The following is a 6888-nucleotide window of genomic DNA, read 5'->3' as shown; positions in this document are numbered from 1 at the left end:
AATATATTCTTTATAGCATTCATTCAGTAATTCCTACTGGCATCCCTGTAAGTTTTCCACATCACAGAGACAAGCACTGAGGTTGATAGAGAGAAGCTTTCTTAAGGTCAAAATACTCAGTGCAGTCATGGCTAGAATCCTGTTGGTGACCCAGAGCCTGCTAATTTTCTTGCTTACCTTGTCACTGTGTTTTGAAAAATCAACCAGCCACATGGAAATATAGGATATAACATTTTCCTATTATTTCTCTGCTTTCAGGTGGGACAGCTAACGATATTTTGCCACTTGAGACAACAAACAACAACAAGAAGATGGCACTCCTTCCCATTCCATGAATAGTAGCTAACTCAACTGGCAGCTGCATCAATTACAGTTCATGGAATGCCATGGAGCCAGGGAGGCTATGGGGGGAATGATATAACCTAGAGGCTTTTCTGTTAAAGGCTTAGATAGGATCAGTCAGAGATAAAAATTGGGCCATTTAGATAAATAATAATCCAATAGGGCAAGTTAGGAAGAAAAGAATGGAGAAGATCTGAATAGGGTTTTGGGAGCTGAGACGAAAAGAGTTCTGGAAGATACATTCTTTGTTTGAAACTGAGGAGTTACAGTGTACTGTGTGTAGATCCAACATAAAGCTCAATGTTTATTTTAGTTTTCACTTTATTGGTTTTATTTTCTACAATTCTGTCTCAATGTTTTCATTTAAGAATTGTTAAGAAGGATTTAGTCACACATTACTGCACTGAACTCACTGATCAAGATATACACTTGTCCAGTATAGGGATCATCTTGAGGTCCAAGTACCAGATCCCTGGAGGGATCCTAAGCATAAAAGGGTATGGTGAGGGATACGAACTCGAGGACTGGCAGTGTACAGCCAAACTCGATATAGGATCCATCACAGTGTTCAACACTGTGAGCATTCTCCACCTGAAGGCAACAGGCTGATTTGAGCAGGCCTCTTTCCTCTAACATCTTATTGCTACCTTTTGGCATCTGGTGCTTGAGGTAACCAGTTCATTCTGCCCAGGGGTGTGCCAGCCCTGACTGATCTTAAACACAGAGGACTAGGTTTACCAAAAGCTGTTTGTGTTGTTGTTATATGTTTCCATGTTGACACCAATTTATTGCAGCCCTATCATAGGGTTTTCTTGGCAAGTGCTCTTCAGAGGAAGTCTCTTACACTAAGGAATCCAAAGTCAACCAGGGATTCATACCCTGGTTTCCTGGAGTCATAATCCAACACTCTTGCCACTACACCACACTGATTCTCTAAAAGCTGGTGAGGCATCCTGAAATGTGGATTTTCTGGTACGCTCCTGACAGAAAGGAAATTTTATTCGGCATCTTTCTAGTTTTCAACTCAGCCATCTAGCTGCTATGTTTCCAACAACTGTAATTCATGAAAGCATATGTAATTTAGGGTAAATTAGCCTAGTGCATCTAGACATGCTTTCTTGTTCAGCAAATACACTTTCCTGCTGCCTCAGCAGGGTGGTATTTAATGAGCTTCCTAACAAAAATGAATATGGCAGTTGGGAACAGTTCCCCTTATATAGTTTCTTGATTATCATTACCTTTCAGAGTTACCAGTTCTACTCTATTGTTGCATTTATTTCTTCCTTCCCTAACAGTAGCAAGCTGGCTGCAGAAACAAATGGGGGATTCAAATTCAGAGTGACAAAAGTGTGGTGAGTGTATGGAGGTTGTGCCCACCTGATGTGCCGAAATGTGACTGAATGGGAAGAGTCACAGTCTTTGGATCACAACCAATTTGCTCTGTACTGCAAAAGTGCATAAGCCAAACTGGCAAGAACACATGCCTTTGCTTTTTTACTCTGTTCAGAGGGATGAGAGCTTCACTGAAGCTGGATGGCTTGTCCAGAAGCATTATGGGAGTCATTAAAAAGGACCTTGTGGGGCTTGCACAGGCCTTGGAAAAGCAGAGCCTATCTCAACATCCTTCCCTAAACTGTGAACATTCATGTCAGAGTCTGAAGTGTGCCTTGGAATGATAAACCATTGATTCTGCTGTGGACAACCACCAGTCTGTACAGTAGCAGATATCTCTCTGTCAGTATTTGGCCAGAAACAACTTTGGCCACATTAGGGGTTATTCAGATGGTGAAAATAACCCAGGTAGAATCTGGATGGAATCTTTGTTGTTCACATGCATTTCAAATGCATCCAATTACATCTTTGGAGGGCTGCCAAAAAAACCCCACACTTAACCTGGGTTAATCGATCTCTGGGTTTTTTCCAAGTTTTTCTAAAAGATGTACATTCTCGGTTGTGTGAATACTGATGAGCATAGGCCTGGGATAAACCAGGATTAAACTCTGCATGCCTTGAATGTGTTTTGAATACATCCGCATCAGGGACCCCTCTTTATTCAAGTGTTGACATGTGTGAGCAACAGAACTCACAGAGGTATGCAGAGATACAGTTCTGTAGTGTGAACTAGAAACCCAGAATGTTTGAGTGAGATTATTTGCATAGTTGTGCTAAAAAAACCAATGTCTGAATGACCCCCTAGAATTCAGCCATTACTTTGAGTAGCATACTATAACATTGGCTGAATCTGCTTCACCTCTCCTTCATCTTCCCTGATTAAGGAGGAGTGAGGAAAACAGTTGGTTAGGAGCCCTGGTGGCACAGTGGTTAAATGCACCCACTCACTCAAAAGCATAAGGTTGCAAGTTCAATAACAGCAAAGGGCTCAAGCTCGACTCAGGGTTGCATCCTTCCGAGGTCGCTAAAATGAGTACCCAGATTGTTGGGGGAAATTAGCTTACAGTTGTAAACTGCTTAGACACTGTTAATTCAGTATGAAGTGGTATATAAATGAAGCTGTTTGTTTGTTTTGGTGAGTTCTCCATGCAATCTCTCCTGAAGGTTTGGGGGCCTTTTCTGCCTCCATGTCAGTGTCATCAGTCTCCTGTTCTGGAGGAGAGGGATACCTGTTGGGAGGGCCTAGACTCAGTCTCCAACACACCCAGAAAAGGTAGCTGGCAACCGGAGGGTCTAGCTTCTCCTCTAAATCCTCCTTCAGAGATCTCTCACTTTGGCTCCTCTTCTTACCTGAGAACTCCTTAATGTATGCCATGACTATTGAAAGGCTGGAAATGCTGGCTTATTTAATGGAAAGAGTCCAATATAGCCCATTCTACTTCATTTACAAATTCAATGGAACAAATCTAAAATAAAATGTAATGTATAGCTGTGCTGCAATAAAATGACTCAACATTTTTAGATTAGCTCTGTCTGTTTTTCTTTCTCTTGATGTAATATCAAGAGTTTTTACTTAGAAAAAAATGAAATACTTTCTTTGAATTCTCTGTATTTTGTCTTATTGTACTCCCTTTGCATTCTCTCATCACTCCACTCCACTCCTGTTTGAATATGAAAGCCAATCAAAGCCCATATGCCAGGGTTTAACAGCTAAATGGAGTGAGAAAAATCTCCAATTAGCTGAAGATGATGTCTTCTTAGCAGATGATACAAAATTTCTTTCCTGAGTTGAAAACTAGCAAAAGCTAATTCAGCAGCCACTTCCCTTTCCAATTAAACTTTAGATGAATATTATCATGAGCAAAATTAATTTTAAAAACTAATTGAATTGGTAAAATTAATGGCAAAAATCAGAAAGATAGCCAGCAATGCAATTATTTTTTCAAACTGACTAAGCCGATAAATTGCCTGGCCCCATTTATAGAAGAATAAATAGCTTCTCTTTAGTCTTCTGCTTTATTCGTTATCCTTAGTTCAAGCATGCAGATAAAATGTAGAAAACCAAGGTTAAACAAGGCTGATGAGTGTCTATGTCCAAGATAAGAGACATTCCGAACCCCTACAAACCACTAAAACTGCACTGCAAGGAAAATCTCTTTTGGCAGAAAGCAATGAATAAATACATTCCTTGACATAGCAAGGTGCTATGTCATGTAGTACCAGCAACAGCCTGTAGCAGGATGGCAACACTTGTCAGATGGTGCAGCATCTGCAATAACTCCAAGTGAGTACCCCTGTCTAGCAAGGCCTGAAGCCCATCTGAGGCCTTCTATTCTTGTGGCCAAGTATCTAAATGAATATAAATCTTCAGGACCAGATGAACCAAGCGTATTAAAAGAACTGGCAAAAGTAATATCAGAGCCATTGGCAATAATCTTTGAGAACTCCTGGAGAACAGGAGAAGTGCCAGCAGACTGGAGGAGGGCAAACATTGTCCCCATCTTCAAAAAGGGGGAAAGAGAGGATCCAAACAATTATCGTCCAGTTAGTCTGACATCTATACCAGGAAAGATTCTAGAGCAGATCATTAAAAAGAGAGTCTGTGAACATCTAGAAGGCAATTCCATAATCACAAAAAATCAACACAGGTTTCAGAGAAAGAAGTCATGCCAGACAAATCTAATCTCTTTCTTTGATAAAATTACTAGCTTGACAGATGAAGGGAATGCTGTGGATATCGTATATCTTGATTTCAGTAAGGCTTTTGACAAGGTTCCCCATGACATTCTTGTAAACAAGCTTATAAAAAGTAGGCTAGACAAGGCAACTGTTACATGGATTTGTAATTGGTTGACTGACTGAACCCAAAGGGTGCTCAACAATGGCTCCTTTTCATCCTGGAGAGAAGTGACCAGTGGGGTCCCACAGGGCTCTGTCCTGGGCCCAGTGCTATTCAACATCTTTATCAATGACTTGGATGACAGAATTGGGAGCATTCTAATCAAATTTGCAGATGACACCAAATTAGGAGGAGTAGCTAACACTCCAGAGGACAGGATCAACATTCAAGATGACCTGAATAAACTAGAAAGTTGGGCCACAGCTAACAAAATGAACGTCAGCAGGGAGAAATGCAAGGTACTGCACTTAGGGCGGAAAAATAAAATGCACAGATATAGGATGGGAGACACATGGCTGAATGAGACTACGTGTGAAAGGGGAGTCCAAGTAGACCACAAGCTGAACATGAATGAACAGTGTGATGCGGCAGCTAAAAAGGCCAATGCAATTTTAGGCTGCATCAGTAAAAGTATAGTATCTAGATCAAGGGAAGTAATAGTGCCACTCTATTCTGCTTTAGCCAGGCCCCACCTGGAATATTGTGTCCAGTTCTGGGTGCCACAATTCAAAAAGGATGTTGAAAAACTGGAACGTGTCCAAAGGAGGGCAAGTAAAATGGTGAAAGGTCTAGAAACCATGTCCTATGAGGAACGACTTAAGGAACTGGGGATGTTTAGCCTGGAGAAGAGAAGGTTAAGAGGTGATATGATAGCCCTGTTTAAATACATGAAGGGATGCCATATGGAGGAGGGAGCTGACTTGTTTTCTCTTGCTCAAGAGACTAGGACCAGGAACAATGGATGCAAGCTACAAGAAAAGAGATTCCACCTCAACATTAGGAAGAACTTCCCGACAGTAAGGGCTGTCCGACAGTGGAACACACTCCCTCAGAGTGTAGTGGAATCTCCTTCCTTGGAGGTCTTTAAACAGAGGCTAGATGGCCATCTGTCGGGGATGATTTGATTTGGATTTCCTGCATGCGGGGGGTTGGACTAGATGGCCCTTGCGGTCTCTTCCAATTCTATGATTCTATGATTCTATATGGTGCACTGTTGAAATTTCATTGTAAAACTGGGCTTTGGTCATGAAAAAGTTATTGGAATGTTAATTTCTTCACAATGTTGAGGATTTTCAGAAGTTAGGGGCTATTATTTAAATCCCTGGGGTATGGTTTTAACCTTTGTACCTGATTTTGATTTTTGTTTTTAAGGACCTAAATATTCTAAAGGCACCAGATCCTGTCTGATCTTGGAAACTAAACAGGGTCAGTTCTGGTTAATATGTGGATGGGATACCTCTAATGAATACCAGGTGCTGTGGGCTATATTCCAGAGGAAGGATCTGGCAGACCACCTCTGAGTATTCCTAGCCTAATAAAATCCTGTGAAATTCAACCATAAATTGATGGGTGACTTGAAGGTGCATGTGCATACTACACACACATCTATTTTAAGAGGTGCTTAATAGTAATAGTAAATAAATGCATTCTGAAACACACAAATTTTTACACAAAGCTTTAGCATCAGTGTATATGAACAGAAACTTCATGTTTATCCCTGCAGCCACCCATGTATCCCTTATATTTTGTTTTGCTTTTGTTTTCATTGTTTGGTCTCATGTTCACCAAGGGCTAAGCCTCTTTGTTGTTTAACCCTCTGAGCATTGTGCTGACACATGTCAGGTGTTTTGTCTGCAAATATTTAATCAGGAACAGGCTTTAATTTAGCTTTCCTATCCCTAAGCATCTGTGCACTAAGCCATCTGCCTTCATGTGCATAAAAAGAGGTTCTGTGGTGTGCCAATTATCCAAGTTAACAGAGGCAGGAATACTTTGTAAAATTTACTCATTACATTCTATTATGTCACTTAACTGCATATCCAATAAAATTAAAATAGTCAAAAATGGTAAAATACTTTGTGAATCATCATCTGATTAATGGCAAAGATGAAGAAAAGTTAACAGACAATGGACAGGAAACAGAACTAATCAATTCAAATGTTACTTCATTTTTCTCCCATATGGGAAATAGTGTTGACAATCAAGCAAAAATAGAACAAATTATAAAAAGAGGGGCACTACCATTCCTGTTAAGGAAAGAAGTAATATAGGAGCATCTAAATACTCTATACAGCTCTACAAGTCCTGATGAATCACATCCTAGGAGAGTAAAGGAACTTGCAGGTGCAGTATCTAAACCATTTCTTGTAATTTTTGAAATTTCTTGGAGTACAGGTGAATTTTTAAAAATGCTGTGATCATAAAGAATCATTATGGATTGCTGAACAACATGGCATGCCAAGAAGGCTTTTGAA

The sequence above is a fragment of the Sceloporus occidentalis genome, unplaced genomic scaffold (genome assembly GCF_023333645.1).
Source record: "Sceloporus occidentalis isolate IW3139 unplaced genomic scaffold, rSceOcc1.0.p SCAF_2, whole genome shotgun sequence".
In the NCBI taxonomy this organism is placed as follows: Eukaryota; Metazoa; Chordata; class Lepidosauria; order Squamata; family Phrynosomatidae; genus Sceloporus; species Sceloporus occidentalis.
The sequence above is the reverse complement of the archived record's forward strand: the minus strand, read 5'-3'. Positions refer to the sequence as shown.